Source organism: Triturus cristatus, chromosome 5_2 (assembly GCF_964204655.1).
Source record: "Triturus cristatus chromosome 5_2, aTriCri1.1, whole genome shotgun sequence".
In the NCBI taxonomy this organism is placed as follows: Eukaryota; Metazoa; Chordata; class Amphibia; order Caudata; family Salamandridae; genus Triturus; species Triturus cristatus.
The window spans coordinates 1,009,878,882-1,009,900,443 of record NC_140588.1 but is presented as its reverse complement, the minus strand read 5'-3'; the positions used below and the strand labels follow the sequence as shown (position 1 = coordinate 1,009,900,443).

General features: G+C 47.7%; 1 long non-coding RNA gene across 4 annotated transcripts in view; it reads left to right on the top strand.

The window, feature by feature from the left end:
• Window positions 1-21,562, top strand: part of LOC146829583 (uncharacterized) — a 493,129-nt gene that overhangs the window by 392,285 nt on the left and 79,282 nt on the right. The window lies entirely within an intron of this gene.

The window sequence follows — 21,562 nt, the reverse complement described above, 5'->3', positions numbered from 1 at the left end:
CCCGTTTCAGGATATTGTTCGTATGGAGCCCAAAACAGGTAAATTGCCTCCATCAGATTTACAAAGAGGATTGAAAGGAAGAGTTGTGTATTTACCGTTAGATTTAAAGAAAAACATTGAAACTATTGGTGTAGACCGTGCAGAAAATGAACCACCAGTTATTCTAGTTAATGGTGTTCCTACTAGGAATAAGAAAACCTGGCAAGAGTTAGTGGATGTTAGAAAAGTGCAAAAGGCAATATTGTATCTGATAAAAAATAATGAGTACTATAGAAATGTGTTTGCAGGAGAAGAAGAAATAGATTTAGCAGAAGATACTGAAACATCAAGTGGACAAATAGAAAAAGTGGACATGTCCAGATGTGAAGAAATCTATGAACATTACAGTGTACATCCACTTCATTCCAAAGAAGTGATGGGGAATACGATTGAGTTATTCCAAATGAAAAAAGCAAAAGGAAGTCCCATGAGTGTATGGGAAGAGAGCTTGGAAGCTCGTTGTTTCCCGCAGTTGTTTCCAACAGGAAAAGGTGGACGATATGATTAACGTCCTGTGCAGATTCCTGCATCTGAATATCGGACAACAAGATTATATGCAGAAGATCCAAGATTTTGACAATGTATTCCTTATATGTTTCATCTTCTGTTTGAAAGTGACTTGTCTGGACTTTCATATGCAGTAAATCACATTTTAAAAACTGGAATGCATCTGCAAAATATAACTGCAAAGGATTTTATGGATAAAGTGCATCAGAGAGATGATCATTTAGAATCTCAGTTGATTAATCTGATGGCATGTCAGCGTGGGACTAATAAATATTGGTATCATCGTCATGGAGAACTGAAATGTATGCTAATGAACTTAGGAACTCCTACATGGTTCCTTACACTAAGCTGTGCTGAGTACGCTTGGGATGATTTACTTGAATTTCTTCGAGAGGCAAATTCCAATATAAAAAATATTGAATACAAGACACCTGGAGAATTGTGCTCTTTGGATCCTGTTAATGTATACAGATATTTCAATCATAGATTTGAAGCTATGATGTATTTCATCTGCAATAAAAAGAATCTTCCTCTTGGAGAAGTTGTGGATTTCTTTTGGAGAAAGGAGTATCAAGCAAGAGGTGCTCCTCATATACATTTGTTGTTATGGATCAAGGACGTCCCCAAATTTGGAACAGATTCAGATTATACTGTTTTGTCTTTCATTGAAGAATATGCCACATGTGCTGTACCCAAAAGCAGAGAAAATAAAAACTTAAAACAACCAGTCTTACGAATCCAAAGCCATAGATGTGGAGAATACTGTCGACGAAAGTACAAGTCTAAGGATAAGTTCTATACCAAATGTCGATTTGCATTTCCACGTCCTGTATTATCCAAAGGAAGAGTGAACAGTTTTATGTCAGCTATGCGACATACCATCACAAGAAAGTCTCCGAAAAATACCTACAACTTAAGAAGAAGCAAAGAGTCAAAATACATAAATGACTACAATCCAGTTATTTCATCCATGTGGAACGCTAACATGGATATTCAGTATGTTGCGGACAATTCCATTGCTGTTGCTCGATATGTAACGTCCTACATTACTAAATCAGAAAAGACGGAATTGAAAGAAATGTGGGAAGAGATTTATCACGAGAAGACTCTCAAGTAAGAAATTATACAGTTTCAGTTTGAAGATGTTATCGCATCGGGAAATTGGAGCATATGAATGCTCAGATCGGTTATCATCTGCAAGTCTATACTCCAAAAGTAGAAGAATCATTTGGGTGAGTCTAGGTCTTGCAGCAATGCGAAATCGGGTACTGAAATCTGTTCAAGAAATTGAATATTTAGCAGAAAAAGAACCAGAAAGTACAGATATTTTGAAAACGAATATGTTGAATTTTTTTATCTTACCTAAAGCATATTTATGTGCTTTATAGCTCTTGACAGAGTATTGATATTTCGTTTTCCTTGTTTTTGTGAGGCTATATTTCACATTTTATAAGTGTTTCCAATTAGGTTTGCCTAATACTTTGGTGTCTGTTTTATGTGCTGGACCGAACATTTAGAGGAGTTCATTGTTTGTATTTCCTAATAGTATATCAAGCGTGATGTACAGACTCTGAAGTTAGTGGAGTTGACACACATAAATATGCTTTAGGTAAGATAAAAAAAAATTCATTTAACAAAACGATTTTCACCATTAATCTGGGCTATGGTCACATGGGTGAATACTTTTTGAAGTGTATCATTATAAGTTTTGATGTTTTTACAGAGCCCTCTCACCTATCATGTTGATCGACTGTGCGTATGAAGGTCAAGATCCTGAGGCCTAAGTATAAACAATTTTTATGATTTGAGCACTCATACAGCAGAGTGACTACCTCTTGATCCTGATGAATGCCCCAAACAGCTATGTCACCTGGGCAGAAACATGTTGATCAATAGATAGGGTATTTTCTAACCCTATATTCACTTGCGTTTTAATCACTATCACTTAGGCAGGAAGATTAAAAAGGTTGCCCCTAAGTAGATAGTTTTTAACCTTCACTTTTTCACTTTATTACTTTGCACTCTGCCCCTCCTTACCATTTCGAGTTGGTAGATCCAACGTGTGCTTCTGCACTCCTGCTCCTTCCCTTTCGGGTTAAGTCGTAGCCCATACGGGGTACCTTGGGGTCCCCGTATGCTGGAGGAACCCAATGATGAAGCATGTCACCCTCGGGTGAGTGAGGGTTTTTGTCCATAACTGGCATATGCCCAAAGATATGGTTTGGTCCTAGTTCTAAGTTTGCTACCCTATATCATATGTGAGATTTATTCATTTGGGAAGATATATAGGACAACATTTGTTGAAAGTAGCCTAGTCCTTCCTTTAACCCTTCTTTGTGTGAGATACATACTACAGAGAATATCAATGATGGAAAATATGAAGTCATGGGTTACGAAGGATGTTTGGTGAAACAAAGGAAAGGAAACTTGATTAATCACAGGAAGCTGAGTTGCGACACTGCTGATAAAAGGGAATTTTACTATTTAGAGATTTTCAGAGCTATGAAGATTCATTTAATGCTTGTAAAGATAGCATACAATGCAGTGCTTTTGCAAATTATGTGAAAATGTTGAATGATGAAATGAATCGAGAAGCTACAATTGCAGCTGAGATTGCTAGAGACAGTTCTCAAGACAGTCAAAGTTCTGCTGCACTGAGTCAAGATCCACTAGGACAACCAATTGTCGAGAATGAAGCAGCAATTGCCATGAATGAGGTGGAAACAGCAATGCATCAAGCTCAAGAAGATGTAATGGACTTAGCAAACTTGGAAGAACAACTAAGGGGCCGATTCCGATAGCCGGTCGGACACCTGTCCGTAGCCTTACCGTGCGACGGACCCGGAGCCGGTCCGTCTTGTAGAGTAAGTATGATGCGCATAGCTGCCAAAAAGCCGACCGACACGTTGGCTGTGATTCAAGCTCCATTCTCCGTCCGAGCCGTAACTCCTAACGCTGAACCGAGTCTCCCGGAAGCAGTACCCATAACAGTCTCCGGCATGACAAGTACGATGTGTACTTCCTACGCGCCGGACAGGTCGCCACGTACGGGACGTCACAGCATCCGGAAGCAAGCATATCAGCTACGATTCGTGCCACAACTCAATCCACGGTACGAGACGGACCAGCTTGCAGCGGGTACGAGACGGAGGAACAAGCAGCGTGTACCGCACAAAAACATCATGAATCCCATCGCGCAGGTCATACCAGTACTCTACATCTATGACCGGCTCAGGAACCGACGCCACAGGCGGTAAGTCAGACACCTACCACATAAACAAACGACATGTACCCGGAAAATGGCATACACACACAGGGGATCCACATCCTGGACACTAATAACAGCCCACCATAAGGGTTGCATGGCCAGCACCACTAACACCCCCACCCATAGGGCTTATGTTGCCCATCACTACTGTCACCCCCACCCATAGGGGACTTGTTGCCCATCACCCCTGCCACCCCCACCCATAGGGCTTATGTTGCCCATCACTACTGCCACCCCCAGCCATAGGGCTCATGTTGCCCATCACCCCTGCCACCCCCGCCCATAGGGGACTTGTTGCCCATCACCCCTGCCACCCCCACCCATAGGGCTTATGTTGCCCATCACTACTGCCAGTCCCAGCCATAGGGCTTATGTTGCCAATCACCCCTGCCACCCACACCCATAGGGACTAAGTTGCCCATCACCCCTGCCACCCACATCCATAGGGACTATGTTGCCCATCACCCCTGCCACCCATTCTCCAACATCAGGTATGTCAGCAAAATACATCCCCCCTAACACCATGAAATCAGTGTGTAGTCTGTGACAAATGCCCACAACAGTGATTATGACTTCGAACATACAATGTAACTAACAGCACATGTGTGACCAACACATAAGTGTGACATACACAAGGCAAGCATCACCATAGCACTGTGGCAATATAAAAGGAACACCCCCTCACTGTGTAGAACAGAGGTTAAGTGTGGGCTTCCAAAATGCAGCAGATGTTGAGCATTGTGGTGATGGGGACTAAACCCCCCCTCATCACAGTGACCAAAAGGTAAGTGTCATCATGGTCAACACTGCAAATAACAAACAGCATGTATGATCCCTGCTCCCAACACATTAAACACTTCTGGGGCGAAGTAGTGGTTGTGTCCCATTCCCACAGAGATGTGGTGAGGCTAACAGTGCTGTGAAAACATAACACACTCTCGGACATGTGCAGACAGGCACCCCACATGGGTGCTGACAATGCATACAGTGTACAATGACACAAGAGCAGAAGTGACCATCACCAAGCATGCACACATCTCGAAGATAGCCACACCAATCAAAACAACATGTGTAGGCTGTAGGTGTCAGCTCACAAACTCACATTCCATGCCAGCAATGGCACCTAACTACCAGGATGAATGTGAACAATGATGTGATATGACTCACAGGGACAGCAGGCAAAATCACAGAAACAGCATCCAGACAAAGGCCCACAACAGCAATACCAATGCACTGGTGCAGATGCACAAACCCAAACAGGCAAACTCACACTGCACATCTGACACAGCATGTGTGTGTCACAGTATCCCCAGGCAACTACACAACACATGAGGGGGGCAGAACCACAGTGACACTGATGTGGACACCGTGCCATACAAAAGTAAACCATGATAAAGGCAAAAAATGGTTCTGTTGGGAATTGGTAAGCTTAGTTACACATGCAATAAATGCTAAATCTTATTCAATAAACATTCATTCATGGAGCAAAAAAGGGGGGAGTATACACACATGAACAAAAGAATTCAGAAATTAAATTAATTTTTACTTTATAATCAGTGTCCGGAAATTTTTCAAAAAGCTGTGTATTTACAGGTCTGACCAACCATAATACAAATACAACATAGAACATTCAGTGCTTACATAAACTCATTAACATAAAATCACATTTGCCATATACACAAATCACAAAAATAACACACATAAAGTGATACAGATAGAGTCCACAAATCAAGAGCATTGACCACAATAGGACATGATTTCCCAATTCTGATTGTGGAAGTGCGTGGACGATTTGGACAGAGCACGTCGACGTTTCGACCCTATATAATCGTGCTGGGTTGTGTGCATCTAGAACGGGTCTTCTTCAGGACAAAAAGTAGGGCTGGCTGCCTGTAAGTACAAATAATTTTACATAAGGGACATGTGTGTATGAAGAATGAAGGAACAATGAAGGAATCCCTCAGTGTCACAGACGCTCACCTGGAGTCAGGGTAATATGGGATTTTAATTTCCTTTTCTCTCGTTAGAGTTCTCAGCCGACATCTGAATTAATCAGGGATTCTGTAATCAATAAATAACAGAAATAGGCTCTAGAAATCCCTATTGTGCACGACGACATGTAACGCAGTGTAGTTAACAGGTCACGTACCTTCACAGTGAAAGATTCAACTGGAAAATGGTGGTGCCGTCAAAACGATCGCCACTTACTGTAAATAAGAGGGCAGAAATTAGCGCCATAATAGAACGCCTAGATTGATTTTAACCAGTTACACAGTAGACTAATGTGTTGTACACAGCAAAAGCAGATACGTCTTATGCGCCCATGTGAAAATATTCTTCTACCGTATAGCCAAATGCGTGCAGAATAGAAAGTCATTCCTACTGGGTGGCACTCGTAAAGCCAACTCCGTAATAGACCCGACTTAAAGCTTTTGAGCTGTGGAACAAAGGGGTCCTTTATGTGTGGTATTTAAATTGGCAACTTCACAAGTGTTTCTCAAATACGGTACCATTTTACAATTTCTATGGTTTTTAAATAAATACGCGTGGTCTTATAACTGGGGACATTGTTTTTGACATTTCGCCGCAAAGTGCTAGTACGTCTAAAAAAGAAATCATGCAGCGCGGCTGGGCGAGGGGCCAATGGTTTTAAAAACTTACATGTGAAAATATTCTTCTACCGTATGGCCAAATGTGTGCAGAATAGAAAGTCATTCCTACTGGGTGGCACTCGTAAAGCCTACTCCGTAATAGACCTGAACTAAAGCCTTTGAGCTGTGGAACAAAGGGGTCCTTTATGTGTGGTATTTAAATTGGCAACCTCACAAGTGTTTCTCAATTACGGTACCATTTTACAATTACTATGGTTTTTAAATAAATACGCGTGGTCTTATAACTGGGGACATTGTTTTTGACATTTCGCCGCAAAGTGCTAGTACGTCTAAAAAGAAATCATGTAGCGCGGCCGGGCGAGGGGCCAATGGTTTTAAAAACTTACATGGTTTTCTCCGCTCGGACGTCTGTATCCGTCTCACGCTCTGCAGCTAATGACAGCGAGGCGAGGGAGAAGCCGGCTATATGACGTTATCCCAATTGGTGTCTACGTGCAGGCAGTCAGCTGCTCGTGGACAAAACACGGAGCGGATTCTAAAATTAACCCGGTCACCGGTTCCTGGCGCGTTATCTTATGTATTCCTCCGGTCGCAAACAATACTCATAAGGTAGAACACGGAATGTTATATCCCATAGATACTGTCTCTGTAAAAAGTGTATCGCATTTAGCCGACCAACGTATTGAAATGCGGTAGCGATACGGGTCTTAATCGGCCAACTAATGGAATTCGTACTGATCGTGACGTATTCAATAAAAACCTGTGGTGTAAATGAGATCATATGTGTCTTTTCTTATATCTATTCCTGATATATTTCATCGAGGCAATATGGAGTTGCCTATTAGCTATCAGTTACGGAATGAACTCCTCGTACAAGTGGAATAAATCAATTACATAATTACAAAGACAAGTCATGTGTACCAAATACCTAGTGGAATGCGGACAAGCAGCAATATTCGAACACCATATTAAAAGGATCGACAGTTTTCTGTATCAGTTTTCAAACAATCTAAGGAATTATATCGTTCAGGAGAACATGTGTTTTCTGCAAACTATATTTACGCTACATGAAGATGGATTTAAAACATTGTTTTCTATATACCATAACCTTAATGAGGTATGTATTCTCATAGAATTATGGGTTATAAATTAAAACTGACACGTATATTACTGTCTCAACATACGGCGCAATTCATCACATTCAGAGCAATCATATATAGCATATTATTCATGCAAAATACTCGTAAATGAGTACACGTTGAATACATCAATCTGATGGAATATCCATTATCCATCATTGGGACACCCTCAGTGGGCAATCAGGCATTGGGAGATGAGAGGGAGCACAACAGACACATGTGACACAAGCTGGAATGTAAACCAACTAACACAGCAAGAGACTGACACACAACAGCACTACCCCCAGGGACCAGACATTGGGGTGACACAAGCATGCATGACATCTCCACTGTGATGACAAAGGCAGATGTCGTACAAACTGGGAAGCCCAGACATGTGTCCTGTGCCACAAACGTACATCACACATACACAAACACAAATCACTCAGCATGGCCCCTCATCCATGGACAAACAGGAGGTAGGGGACCATCAATGCAAACATTCACATCAGTCCACCCTCAACACCACACACCCTGAACTGCAACAATGTGTATCTGTGAAGCCCACATGGACAAGTGACATTGCACATGCACCCATGACAAACACAGGAATATTGGGAGGAACTAAGGTGCACAGACACATCACACAAGGACAGTTTACAACCCTGGGGAATGACACATACTGCACAGTCTGCGGTACATGGCCATGACCTCAAAGCTCACGTAACCTTCAGAATCCCTGCCACAGTCCCAGGACAATGCAGAAGCCAAGGAGAACCACAAGGCACACATGCTGACACCTGCCAGCATCGCAGCCATGAACCCGACAAGTGGGAGCAGTCACACACACATACAAATGTCTCAATCACTGAAAGGTACCACCTAGGGACAACGACGTGATTTTGCAAATAAACAGGTGCCTTGAGGAACCCTGACTGTGTCCCATCTGACAACATCATCACCACTCAGAACTGACAAATCCCAATGACGATACACCAATTAACAGTAGTGTGTCATGCACCCACACATCTGGTAGCCCATTGGAAAAGTAGTGGGATGAACCCAGTACCACTCAGCAAGCATCAACAACAGGAACATATCAAGGGAACACTGTCTGTGTATGAACAGGGATGTAGACACACACACATGCTCATACAACACACACCATGGCCCAGGCCATGTCACTGGACAACACACTTGAGGGGACCCACCTCCTGTGGAAGCCCAGCTGTGCCAAACATATTCACCGCAAGTCTCACTCATGTCTGCAGAACACTTGGTCAGTCAGCCATCAGTTACCACACAATGAAGGCTCTGGTCACAACAGCCTGGGTACGCGAGCCTCCCCTAAGTCATCTGCTCATACCCAAAACGTATGTCTAGCAAGTTGCAGAGAGGACCCAGTTGCTCCTATACCAATGATGCCCACACCTGTAGGTCCAGTGTTGATGAGCAGAAAGTCTGTGGAAGTGACAAATTGGACAATGGGAAGCACATCATATGTGCAGGGGTGCAAGCCAGAGATGTGACCATGCAAATAAAATGCTCACAGAGAGATGTCCACAAATAGTTGATCCTGACACACCCAGGTAGCTGCAAAATATGACATGGATACCCACCAGAATAGGATACATATCTCAGGGACCACAGGGAGTATCTCACAGCAACACATCAGTATTCAACATTGTAAACAAAGCATCACAGGTGCAAGGGCATGTTAAACATGATCAACATAATGTACAGCTAAATCTAGTTCACAGGGATAAAGAAAGAAGCTTTATTCAGCATATTAAAAGTTAAACGTCTGTTCAAACAAAACGCCAATGGCCAGTCCATGTCCAAATGCCAAGGAGTGAACTAGAGTGACAACTGTCACACGTTGCTTGCCTGCACTGCTAAGGACCGGGGTCATCCCCTCGGAGGGGCATACATGGGGGCAGGACAGGCACCGCAGGGACAGGATCAGGGCGCAGCAGAAGGAGGCAGTGAAGAGGTGGTGGATGCAGGCGAGACACTTGCAACTGCAGTGGAGCTGACTGAAGTGGTGGGTGCTGTCACAACTGTGGGGCACAAGTCAGATGGGGTGGGTGCCGGCACAACTCCAGTGGGCAGGTCAGATGGAGTGGATTGGCTCACCACTGCAGTGCCCAAGTCAGAAGGGGTGGTCATGGACTCCAATGCAGTGCCTACATCCATGGAAGCGGAATGGGGGGCAGGTGAGGTTGGCAGGGCAGGGGGGGACACGGTCCCCACATCAGTGGCACTAACCGTCTGACCAGGTGTGGAGGAGCAAGTGCTAGGGGGGATGGCCATAGCATTTTGGGGATGGTGTATCTGTGGGTGGGGGAACCCGGGGCTGGGAGTGGCGGGGGAATCTCTGGAGTGGTGGCATGGAGGACGGAGACTTTGCCTTGGAGCTGCGTGGTGGTGGGGGGGGGGGGGTCTTGCTCTTCTGGCGCCGGGGGTACTTGCGGGTGGGGGTCTCGGTCGGACTGCGCCTGGGGGAGGTTGTCCAGGTGTGAGGGGCACTCCCCTCTGTGTGTGGGGACTTCCTCTTCCCCTTGTAATCAGGATCTGCTGGGTCGGTGGGGAAGAGGCCAAGGTCACAGAGGAAGAGCTTCTGGGGAGATGGGGTTGCAGGTGATGCAAGGGAAGGGGGCTAGGAGGGAGAGGTCTCGGAGGACTGCGGAGTGGTTGTGGATGACTGTGTGTCTGCAAACCAGCCCCTGTGAGTGTGGTATCAGTCCCCGGCGCTTGCGTGCATGTCTAGACCGTGGCTTTGGTGTTTCTGTGCTTGGGACAGGAAGGGTGCTAGGAATCGTGGGTGGTGCCGGGGTAGGAGGGGTGCGGGACTGTTGGAGGAGGGACGCTGCTGCCGTCAGGGAGGAGGCCACGGACTGATTGGTCCTCTGTAGGGCAGACATGCCCGAGGAAATGCCCTCCATGAATGACACCAGTTGTGTCAACAGATCTGTGTGTGCATGGAGGACCTTCAGCATTGACGTCTGCCCTACATGGATCTGTCTAAGTAAGTCCACAGACTCCTCACTCTGGGCAGCAGGGGACACGGGGTGCGGTGCCTGGCACAAAGGAGACATGCTCACGAACACGGGAGCCCACAGGGACCTCTGGGATGGGAGCCAATGGGAGGGTGGCGGTGATGGTGGTGGTGGTGGTGGTGGGGACAGCCTCACTACCTGGGGTTTGGTGGCTGCTGACACCCGCCTCCACAAGGGAGTCACTCTCAGAGCTGCTGTGGTCCTCAGCTGGGGGGGATGGTGCTGACGACTCCTCTGTGTTGCTCCACTCGCCCTCCGTGTTGCTCCACTCGCCCTCCGTGCCACTGGGTCCACCCGACTCCTCTCCTTCTGTCCCTGTAAGGCTCTGTGGCTCCTCCTGGTCCGTGGAGCTGTCCCCTCCTGTGGCCGTGGATGTATCTGGATAGGAATAGGAAGTAAGAGAACAACATCAGTCACCTGCACCGACTGCACACACCACAGTAAGTACTTCACATCACAGGGAAAGCCCTGGCATCATCAGCTGAACACAGCTCAAACTGCCAACACTGTTTAGGATAAGACAATTGTCATTCTCAACATCAACCATGGCACACATATCCCTCCTTGACTTTCACACATGTCTGTTGGATGCTAACACCCCAATGTGCCAACATGCACCACCCACATATTAGTTGTACATGCAAGTGAACATGTAGGAGTATGTCCCTATACACACAGCACATCTCTTGCTACTGACTCAGTACAGGTGTCCGGATGAAGGGATGGGCAGAGACTCATTTCACATGCTTGTGATGCATGCCAGCAACACACACTATGATGTACTCATGTCCTGATGGGCAATGCCACAATGGGTGCACGGTGCACACTTGAACACAATGCAGGATCACTCATAGCAAGTTAAATGCCATGGCACTAGGATGCCCTGAAAGTCAATCAACACTGTTGTAGGAGAGTAGGGTCTGCTTTCTATGTTCACCCCCACTTTTTGCTTTTGCTTTACTGGTTTTCGACTTAGATGTGGCTGTGGGCCTGCTAACCAGACCCACAGCCCTGCTGTTCTCTCACTAAATTGATACTATGTACTTTAGGTGCATAACCCATTTGGATAGGATCACCTTATAGGCCCCTGTATAGTGTACCCTAGGTACCCAGGGCATAGGTGTACCCTAGGCCTACCAGGGGCTGCAGCATGTATTATGCCACCCCTGACTTGGCCTTCCATTATGACACAACTGGCTGATCACTCAGCTGGGGCAAGGTCGTGTAAACACCCCTTGCTTAGGTGTAGTATTCCTATACCTATCCTACCTATAGACACATGTGTACCTATCAGCCACTCCTATGGCAGGCCTTAACAATCCTGGAGGCAGAGTGAATGGATGCTGCTGCCACGACCCAAGTCTGACCTCCTGCGGCTGGGAGTGATCCCAGCCAGGGAGGCCTGGACAATAGGGTTCCTGCTTGGGGAGGTGCTAGCACCTCCCCAGACAGCCTTTAGTGTATTGGGGCAGGGTGGGCTGAAAGGAATGAGACATGCCTGGGGCACACAAGGTGTTCCTTGCATAGTCCAGTTCAAACCGGCGCTGGGGCACTCCAGCCCCAGCTCTGGCGCGAAACTGGACAAAGGGAAGTGGGCGTAACCACCCCCTCCCAGGTCCCACCCATAAGGCGTGACCTAGCAGGTATCCCAGCCCCCCAGAATTAGTATAAGAGTGGGAGTTGGGCCTCAAGACTTTAGATTATCCTGAACCTGCAACTTGAACAGAAACTCTGGACCTTCGACATTCGACGAAAGAAGAAGACTGAAGAATCTCCCTTGTGGCCAAGGAGTGGCTACCCTGTGCAAACCGGCACCATCAAGAGACTTACCCTTTGCTTTGCTAAAGTTATACGAGGGACCGACTGCAGAGCCCGACCAGAGCCTTGACTTCCAGACTTCTCCGACCCTGATCCACATCCACAGCACAGCTGAGATCCGTGGAGGCGACGAGAGACGTGGGACCGGCTACCTGGGAAAAGTGGCGAGTATCTTCCAGCGCAGCTTCTGAGGCACCCTCGAAGTTGTGCACTGGGGACTGAGAAGCCCCAACCATCTGCACCGAAGATCAGCCCCCCACACTCCACGAGTCCTGCGTGGGGCCCTTCTGCATTTTCCTGCTTGCCGCGTCTGTCCGGTTACTTGCCCATTGGCTAGTAATCTTTGTGACGACATCCTGCTGACTTTCGACTGCTGGTTTGGCTCCTCCAGACTGGCTCCTGCTCCTCTGCAAAAGAGAGGCACCCCAGACCTTCCTGGTCTGCACCAGAGGCAAGTCCTTCATTCTGCGTGGGTTCCGCTTGCCAAGGCTTGGTGAGTCCTTCTTCAACTTCGACGCCGCCGACAGCAAGAGCCTTCGTGGGACAGCTCGCCTCCTGGTCCTGGTCGTCCTCGACGTCTCCTGGTAGCCCTGGCTGCTGCGACAAGCTTCACCTTTCCACTGCAAGCTTCACGACATCGCCTGGTTCCCTCCTGGTTCCACGTGGTCACTGGCTAGTGACCTTGACTCTGTCCCTTCTGCTTGCAGGTTTTCTTCCTTCCTGATCCCAGCCTTGGGATCCACCGGCCACTCTTCACTGACTGCCTGTCAGCATCTTTCTTCAGGCATCCATAGGAGTCGACGACGAAACCCGACGCAACTTCACACCTATGCACCCGCAGCCTGTGGGCTAGGTAACTTGGGTACTCCGGTGCTCATCAGGGTAGTGACTATCCTAGTGTCTAGTTTTCAAATCTCGACTTCCTAGCTACTCCGGAAGTGTCCTAAATCTTATTAATTCAAAACTGTACTATTTCTATCGATTATACGCATTACGCGTGAGTGTTTCCACTCTGCACCTGAATCCCGTGGGCCTCCCACTTCCTAACCTTTGGTAGTATAGTGTAGCCCCAGCGATTCCCTAGGCCTAGGCCTATCCTATTTCCGTGACAGTGGTCCTTATACCACTTACTTAGTATATGGTTTGCGTGGCCCCTAGGGCCTAACTGTATTACTTACCTGTGTGACTTAATGTATGCTTGAATAAGACTGTGTTGTACTTACCTCTAATCTCATAAAGAGTGCTGAGGGTTTGTCTAGAATAAATACACTTTATTTTGATATATATCTGTTGTGGTGTCCTTTCATTTGGTATTCAAGAGATTATATATGGTATCACAGCTGGCTTCACATGCCATTCAGAGTTTAGCCTAAGACTGCTCTTGTCCATGCTACCACTAGGATAGCTGGTCTATAAGGTTGACTTTACAACCATTCACCATAAGGGTTGTTTAGACTGATATAAGGTGTACACTAGAACTAGTGACATCATACATCAGGCCAACTTCTCACAACTGTCTCCTGTGACAGGGGCAGGGCATCCAGACAACAACAATATGCAATCCTAGCTCAGGGGTAAAGCTAACTCTGCAGAGGACCGGCGCACTTGCCCATCCCATGCAAACAACATATCCAGGACCCAGAAGACCCCACATCATGACCCCACATCAATCATACATATGAGTCTCTGCAAACACAAATCCCTGTACATTAACACATCACAGTCTGCCATGCATGTAACCCAGCTGCATGAAGGACACAGTTGCTGTTCTGCCACATGATCAGATTGCAAGAGGGGTCCACTACACACCACTGTTTTTTTTATTTTTTGTTGGTTTTTGTTCAAGATTTTGATTTGTACTGTATGCATATTGAAAATCAATAAATAAAAAAATATAAATAAAAAAAAGACAGTTGCATACACCATTGTGCGCTGTCAGATGATCACACACCTATATGTCACACAGGTCTTGTCTCTCACAGTCACATCTCAGATGTCATGCTGACCCTCTGAATCATGGACACCCCAGTTGTACGTAACAACAAGCCACACCCTAATGACACAGAGGCAGACACCTGAGGGCACATGTCACTAAGCACAACCTGCAATTTCATACACAGGAATGGGATTACAGAGTGTTTCTAAATGCCCTTGAGGAGGCATGACTGGCCAGGTCTACGTGAAACAGTGTTTGGCCCTGGACAGTAGTCAGGTGGCTAAGCAAGTGTGACATACTTGATATACATACTCCTGAGGCCCAAAAATTGGAGTCCCCTGCTGCATGGGTTTGTTTGGAAAACCCCAGCCACATGTTGCGAGTCAGACCAGCAATTGGTACACATCTCAAGGGCACACACAGATCACATGTTAGATCTCAGGCATTGTGTAAACAATTGACCCACCCATGAAACACACAACAGAGTCACGGGAACAGATGCTGACCGGTAGCTGAAGCATAGCTGACTGCAGGGACACAGTGCCCTAATGACACAAGCAACAGACTGTAGGGGCCACATCTGTAGAACAGATGAGGAGGGTGCATCACACAATTGAGGGACCTGAGTATTGGTCTACAAGACCTACGTAATGTGGAAGTGTGACCAGGCCAAAAGACTGCTATTAGCATGTCAGACATAGTGCACAGATCAGGCATGGACTTACCCCCTTCCTGCTGCTGTCTGGCCTTCAGCTGCCTATCCAGGTCCGGGAGGACCACTGCCAGGATACGGAGCATCCTGGCAGGGGTCCGGTGTCCACCCCTCCTGCGTGGAGGTGACAGTTTCAACTGGACTCTAGCTATCCTTCGGGTCCAGCCCCGAAGGTCCTGCCACCTCTTCTGGCAGTTGTGGATTCGTCGCTTGTAGACCCCCACAGAACGAACAGCCCGGGCGATGGTCAGCCAGATATCCTGCTTCTGGTGGGCATCAACCTGTGAGGATGACAAAGTGAAAAGTACATTAACACACATGCCCCAGATTTGTGCAGCACACATTTGGATATACATGTCATCAACACAAAGGGAAATGAATTACACAGGTAGTGCAACCATGGGGAAGGAAAAATCAGCTGCATGTGTACCTACACACTTTGGGGGATGAAAGTAGTCAGTGAGAATGCTTGCCACTGGTGTACACACTGCTAGTACTGCTAGTCAGACAACATGCATAATTAGGAAGGCAGTGGACTGCACACTCAACTGCTCCCCTGCTTGCTGTACTGTGGAAGGAGCCCGTCCTGAAGGGCCTGGTTCTCCTCCTCAGTGAAGGCTGGGGCCCTCTCCAGAATACGTGCCATAGCAGGAGCCAGAGGATGCAGAGACAGCAGCAGTGGTAGCAGGGATGTGGTCCAGTAGCATGTGGTGCAGGCAAGTGAGCTCCCTAGGGGCCAGCCAGCCTTATATCTGTGCTGCAGAGGCAGAATCTGTGCCGTGTCCCCCAAGTGATAGGTCCAACACGGTTGTATTCTATGAATCTGGCCAATCCATTTAAAAGTACGACTCTTACACGCCTTCCGCATCGTTCAAATCTTCACCTTCATGGAACACTTGAAATTGCAACATTGTTGTAGGCATCCAACTGAATTTCCAGTGCACAACTCGTACCAGTTTTGAATCCGCATCCGTCTCCATGACAGTCCGGAGCCAATGGGTGCGCCCGGCTCGTTCAACTGACTGTACAACGCGTATTTTGAACATACACATGCACCCGTCTCCATACGATTCAATGGCCAAGGCGTACGCCTGTCTAGGACCATGCCTGTCCGACGCGTATGTATGATAGTCACCCGCGTCGGACCTCATTGCATTCAATGACAAAGCATACACACGGCGCGGACATGACCCGAGCAATGCGTACGCATTGTCACCCGCGTCGGACCTCATTGCATTCAATGAGAAAGCGTACGCATGGCTCGGACATGACCCGTGCAATTCGTACGCAGTGTCACCCGTGTCGGACCTCATTAGTGTGACTATTATACGGATGCAACACACATATACTGGCCAGGGACACCTGTACACACCTACCACACTACAGCATTGGCCACACAGTGTCCCATGGCATGTAAGGTTGCATTCCCTGGGTGTTTGGGGGAGGCCACATCTGTTTTTTCGGCTGGCACTTTGTGCAGCCACTCCCAGGCTGTGCACGTGTACATGGGGGCAGAATCCTTTGTGTGTTGTGTACATTACCACTGTGATGTGCATTTGTGCGGTAATGGGCATGAGTCACGGACACAGTGTCAGGTTGGATATGTTAAGGACAGGTCACATACACCCCGAGTCCTGGGGGTGATGGCATGTACGTCACAGTGAAACCTGTAGCCACAATACTGATGTGCACCCACAGTCTGTGTGCATGTTGTGTCTTAGATGTGTCTGATCAAATGTGCCCAATGGGTGACAGTCTCCACATCCATGTGGTATAAGCATCACCCTTGATGGGGTGTGTGTCTAAGAGACATACATGTGGTGCCGGCAGGAACAACAGTGGCCACCACCTGTGGGACTTACGCTTGCCTTGTGATGTGTACGTGCTACGCCATGTCCATTGCTGTGTTGATGTGGCAATACAGGGACCCTGGGTTTCTGCATGGCAAAGATCTGTGATGCCTGAGAGACATGAGGCCTCACTTGTCACTGTGGTGTGTGAACGTTGCAGCAGCACATAGGTTGGGTGACACAGCCAGGTGATTGGCCATTGCACTACATGGGACTCATGTGGACATGTGGAATTGAGATGTGAGGTGGTGGTCTTGTAGGTGACAAATGTGTCCATGCCCAACAGCACACACCTCAGTACATTGTGCAATGTCATGATCTAGCATGTGATATTGATCGTGGTCATGGCCACATGGCTGGATGAACTGAATATCTTCCTTTGTGCATCTCTGTACTGCAGGGCACCAGCTGTCCATCGGCTGTTCCCAGATCTTGCAACCATGCAGGAACTCGACTGCGTCAGACGGTACCACTTCCTCAGGCCACTGATTGCGGAGTTGGCGGAGCAGTTGGCGCCACATCTGGTACCTTGCCGGACATACCCTACAGCACTGACCCCAGAGGTGAAGGTGATGGCAGCCCTGCACTTCTTTGCTACTGGTACCTTCCAGTACACTGTGGCTACTGCTGGTGGGATGTCGCAAACGATGTTTAGTCGGGTGCTATTCGATGTCTTAGAGGGGATGTTGCAATTCCTAGACCTGTATATTAAGTTCCGGAGCCCAGCTGAACTCCCTGAAATAAAGGATGCCTTTTATACACTGGGGAGGATGCCAAATGTCATCGGATCTATTGATGGGACACATGTTGCCCTGATACCACCACAGGCACATGAGCAGGCATACCGTAACAGCACTACCATTCGATCAACGCTCTGGTGGTCTGTCTTGCTGACATGTCGATCACACATGTGTGTGCACGGTTCCCTGGTTCTGCGCACGATGCATACATTATGAGGACTAGTCGCATTGCAACGCTGATGTCACAGATGCCAGCTCAGCATGCCAGGCTTGTCGGTGTGTCATGACTGTTTCTCATTGTGTGTGTTTGTCAATGTTGTATTCCGCACTCCTACAAAACTCAGCTACTTGTTCTTTTTTGTGTGTGTAGGTGACTCCGGATACCCCAACATGCCGTGGTTGCTGACACCCCTCAGGAACCCTGTGACACCAACCGAGCTGCGCTACAATGAGGCACATGGTCGGAGCAGGAGGGTGATTGAGCGGACATTCGGCCTCCTGAAAAGCCGCTTTCGCTGCCTGGACAAGACCGGAGGGGTCCTCTCATATGAGCCTGCAAAGGTGTGCAAAATAATCCTTGTCTGCTGCATGCTACACAACATGGTGGTGCGGAAGGAGGTGCCTCTCATCCAGGATGACGACGACTAACCTCCGGCACCTGTGGAGGATCCCTGCCTGGGCCAAGATGCCAGTGATGATGAAGATGATGGTGACATCCGCCCACAGCTCATCAACAACTTCTTCACCTGAATGTGAGTTTCCAGGGTTGTTATATGAATGTATGGAGGTAGCCTGGAATGTGTTGTGCCAGCTCTGTTGCTGTCTGAGTGTGTCTGTGTGCCACTTTGACTGGATGCGTGCTGTGATGTGTCCATTCAGGTGGTGTGTACTCCACAATAGGGTAGTACTGCTAACTAGTGTTTGTATATGTGTCTTGCAACATGTTTTGTGCATGTGTATTGCATTTCTCTCCTGTTCTTCTGTGCTATCTTGTCTGTCCTTCCCAGGGTACTTTGCCTGTTGTGTAATCAACACTGACCTCCAACACCCAGAAGCCAACACCAGTGTGGAAGATGACAATTCCCATCAACTGATGTACCACACATCCCTGGACTTCCATTCTCCAACACATTGAAAGCGTGTGTCCACTATTGCGTAGAATTACCGTGTAACTATTGTGGAATAAACGTGTTGCTGATGTGTAATGAACCTGTACTACGCTTTGTTATGTGCGTTGTCTGTCTTCCCACATCTGAGTGACATCTGCTTACCTCACCTGTGGACTTGTTACCACTGACTGGGGTTGGTGTTGTGTCTGTGCATGCCAATGTGTTTCAGGTCACCATCATTGTGTGTGATGAGTAACATGGCCTTGGTGAGTATGTTTTGTGTTCCCATAGTGGTGTGTCTCCCTCATATGTGTCACATCACCATGACTCAACCTTACTTTGGTCACATTGTTGCAGTATTTGGCATGCACTGTGTTGTGTAGCAGATCGACATCTCCCTGAACATGACAAGTTGGAATCACAACAGAGGCAAGTATGGTGTACTGGTGAGTTTATTTACAAATATGTGTGTGGGAAGTGCACAGGATGGTGGGTGCTGTACATTGGTTTGGGAATCCAAAGTTCACATTGGAGTTGGAAGTGCTGGTAGATGAAATGTCCAGAGTAAAGTCCACAGTCACCTGCTACATTGGCCCAACATGAACCCTCCATGTCATGTAGGCGAGTTGTGTGCGATTGGACAAGGTGAACGGGTTGCATACCACAAAGAACATTGTCCAGAACAGGTTTAGAGGCCCTGGGGGATGTGCTGGGACATCTGCCTCTCACATGTCCTTCTTCGGACGACCCCTCTTCTTCTGGGGGGGTGGGGGGGAGGGGATCGTCAGGTGCAGGCCTCTGCAGTGCAGGGGACTCTCCGTCAGTCGTCCTCCTTCCCTGTGGCGCTGGCAGATGGTGTTGCGACAGATGTTGTGGCCACACAGGAAGTGTGGACAGGTTGTTGTTGATCTGGCGAAGGCATTGGAGTATGTCCCAAAGCAACGCAGTAATGGCATGTTACCTGCTCATGTTGCATGTCCTTGAGGATCCCCACTACCTGGCCAAATCCTCCGGTGCTATCCTGGTACGCATCTAATATGCGTGCCAGGTGGGGGTCATCATGCAGTCCAGACCCCTCTCCAAGGAGCGCCCTCTGCCTCCCACCCCTCCCAGCACCCCTATCCACATGGGCAGGACCAGCGGCGGGACGCACAGGTGACACTGTGACCCCTTGGGTGATGTTGCTGGTGGTGTTTGCTGTAGCTTCCAGGGGGTCCTGTGTCCCTGTGCTGTGGGTGTTGATTGACCTTGGTCTGTCCGTGTTGGCGGGGGTGCCCTGTCGGTGTCCAGATGCTGGAGGCGAGGGTACAGGGGGTGCAGATGTTGATGCTGCTGGGGCTGCATGATGGCTCACACCGGAGGGGCCAGGTTGGTCGTCGTCATCCGAAGAGGACAGTGAGAGAGTCAGACCAGAGAGCTCAGTGTCCGTCAGAGTCTGGGACTAGGTATCCTCATCATTTGGTGCTTTGTGCCCAGCACCACCTGTGTTTGGAAGAGACACACATTGTGAGTTATGTTTCGACATGCATCGATGGTTCACAAACATGACTTTATCTACTTTTCGAACAGATGCCTGCCTGTACACTGCTTTTTCCCTGCTTGTCACAGACAGAGTTTGATATTGTTGTTGGCCATTTCCCAGTATAGCCTTGTGCTCCCCACAACAGAGCCCAGTGTCAGACATCTTGTCAGTCCATTCCCACTCCCTGTGAGGCGAGTATGGTTCAGTTTGATCTTTCTGGGCCATGTGGGTGGGTGTAGATTGTCTGTGACTGCGAGTCCTATCATACTCTTGGCTACACGCCCCCTTCCCAGCGTGCACATATTTCCTCCCTCTTGACTCTGCTTCCCTGTGAGGGGGTGTGACAGCAATGGCAAGATAGCCGACTGTGAAGTCCTGATGTTTGTTTTTGGCCATTTCCCAGCATGGCCTTGTGCTCCCCACAACAGAGCCCAGTGTCAGACATTTTGTCAGTCTCTTCCCACTCCCTGTGAGGCGAGTATGGTTCAGTTTGATCTTGCTGGGCCATGTGGGTGGGTGTAGATTGTCTGTGACTGCGAGTCCCATCATACTCTTGGCTACACCCCCTTCCCAGCATGCCCATACTTCCTCCCTCTTGACTCTGCTTCCCTGTGAAGGGGTGTGACAGCATGGATGATGTCATCAGTGATGTCATTTGAGAAGTCATCAGTGATGTCACTAACCATGTCATGAGTGATGTAATATGTGACGTCATCAGCAGTGCATTGCGGGGGTTTCGAGTTATAGTTAGCTGATCTAACTATAACAGGGGAAATGTCCAGCTAACTACAACGCCCCTGAAACTTATGTTTTTTCAGTGAATTTCTATTGTTTTTAAATGCTAATTCCTAACTATAACGTGCCTGAAACCTATGTTTTTTTCAGTGAATATATATATAGTTGAGACCATATTTCCATAGGAAAAGTATATTTTTGGCGCTGTCTGTCGAATCTTGACAAAATTGTTCCCTAAAAAAAAGTGTGCTGATAATTCTAGTGGTGCATGGAAAGTTTCGGGGCAATCCGTCAAGCGGAGGCCAAGAAAAGAAGGGGGGGGGGGGGTTGTAAAAAAATCAGTGCGTTTGCCATTATAATTACCATAGAGTCTTTAGACACGCCTGTAGCGCAAACTGCTATACGGATTTACAGCAAATTTGCCAGAAAGATAAGATTTTGTTCTAGAGATCACGCTTTTTGTTATTTTTTTTAAACAATCTTTATTACGTCAATCATCAAATATTATGCTGAGCCCTGTAACCCAGAGACCAACTG